Genomic DNA, 2,244 nt, shown 5'->3' with positions numbered 1-2,244 from the left:
AACTGCCGCACCGATGTTTTTATATTTGATGTTTGTTGTCTTTCATAACCAGTCTCCTCTAATAACTATGTCAAAACGAAGCTAAGTGCTAAATCTTTTTTGTGAAAATGAGTTTTATTTGCACCAGAATGAATAATCCTTTTTATATGAAAGTCTTCCCACTTAGGCTGCGTGCAAACGGACGCAACAACTCCCTACATTGTTGCGCCAACAATGTTGGGAGTTGTTGCGTGCCTGTTGGCAGTGGTTTGCAAACGGATGCAACAACTTCCAACAATGTTGGGACCTACAGTGCATCATGGAAAGGATACAACCCATAAGTCTTTGTAAACCATGCGTAATGAGCGTGCGTGGCCCCAACAATGTTGGAAGAGCTGTGCAAACGGATCCAACATTGTTGTGCTACGCTTCGGCGATCACGGAACAACAGAAATGTTGGGAGTTGTTGGCTGAAAAGTTTGACCGGTTTCAAACTTTGCGCAACAACATGCAACAGGGTCTAGAAACGAACGCAACATGCAACATCCAACAATTTTGGGAGTTGTTGGCCAACAACGTTGCGTCTGTTTGCACGGGGCTTTACACTCGCTTTAAAACAGAGCAGGACAGAGGCCTAGGGCGATTCAGACATTCTTGGCTTGCAACCACGTGACAAGGCGCCCATGTTGGTGGTCAATACAATAGCATTTTTTCGCAAAGAATTTACATGAAAATAGAGTTTAGTTCCCAGAGGTGAGAAATGCTTTTGTTCTTAACACTAACACACCACCAACATGGCCGCTGTGACGTCACTTGCACGTGGTTTCCCCTTAGCCTCGGGGCCAAGTATGGTATATTTCGAAACTGGCCTATTACAAGAGCCCATGTGCTTTGATACACTTAATTTCACGTCCGTTGCTAAGACAACTTTTAAAAAAAAGTTTTCAATGGACAAAGAAAATTCCGTGGGTGCACTTTTAGCAAAGTACAGTGATCAATTGTAGCCCCTGAAAATAGTAGCCTAAGAAATTACTAGAGCTCAGCGTTGTGTTTTACCCTGATTCATATACTTTCATGTTTTATGTTTTAATTCGCGCAAGCCTTCCTGCTTTCAGCGGTTTGGAGAATGTATAAGGGAAATTTCCTAAAGGAGTATCTAAAGGAGTGTTAAAAACGTTCCGGAAACATTCAAAACTAGCAAATTTGTTTCCATGAAGTCCAGTCTTCTGTTCATACACAAATTATGCTCAAATTACAAAATCTCTCTAAATTCCTCTTATAGGATTTTATAACTGGGCAAGAATCCAAAGTACGTGCTCTTCCAGGAAAAAAAAATACTGAAAAGGAGAGGTAAAACAATTGTGACGTCGTCGTCACGTGATAGTTATTCCGATCTCGATCTGCTAACATCGTAGCAGGGTCCAGTCTCTTTGCAATCCATGTGTTTTTATTGAAGACCTCAAATATTTTTCAAGCTGTTTAGATGTGACAGTTAATGAATTGGAATGGTTACGAAACCCGTCAGACTCCTTTGTTAGATGTTTTTATGGACCTGAAGGTGCACAACGTTCAATAGCATTCCCATAATTTAGATCTTCCTGACCAATAAAAATGTGCATTAATTTCTTCTGTCGCAATTGCCAACATAAGACAAAGGAGTGTGCACCTTCAGGAAGCTTCCAACAAAAACTGTAGCACTGTTGTTTTTATATTTGATGTTCGTTGTCTTTCATAACCAGTCTCCTGTAATAACTATGGATGTGAGGAATTGAAAGACGCAAGGGGTGCCTACAAAACTACTGGGTCGGTCCAGCTTGAGGTATTAGAGATCGAGATTTAACTTAAAGTTTTTGCGCGTGTTCTCAAAAAAGACATCCCGGAAAGCTTCATCGTACTTTTTTTCACCAAAAAACTCAGCACAGTCATTTATACTGAAGAAGGTCAAGCCCTCTCCCGAAAGCAAAATGATAAAACTTCTTACATTTGATAACTTGTCCCCGCCACTACGACACTCTCGCTAAAACTCGTAGTAGAATGACGACGGCTATCACGTTTTTGCCGCCAAAATGACGCTGGTTCACGCGTGAGCAATACTCAGTATTGAGAAAATCTCGTACTCGCAGTCGTCCTCGTCTCAGAGTCTAAAGCTCTCTAATTTCTCAAGTTCTATCGCGAGTAACGAGGGGTAAATTGCATTGCAAATGAAATGAACTAGCCAGCCGAGACTCAGCCTCATTAAACTCTCTAATAACAAACAGCTTACTT

Source organism: Porites lutea, chromosome 1 (genome assembly GCF_958299795.1).
Source record: "Porites lutea chromosome 1, jaPorLute2.1, whole genome shotgun sequence".
NCBI classification, from domain to species: Eukaryota; Metazoa; Cnidaria; class Anthozoa; order Scleractinia; family Poritidae; genus Porites; species Porites lutea.
The sequence above is the reverse complement of the archived record's forward strand: the minus strand, read 5'-3'. Positions refer to the sequence as shown.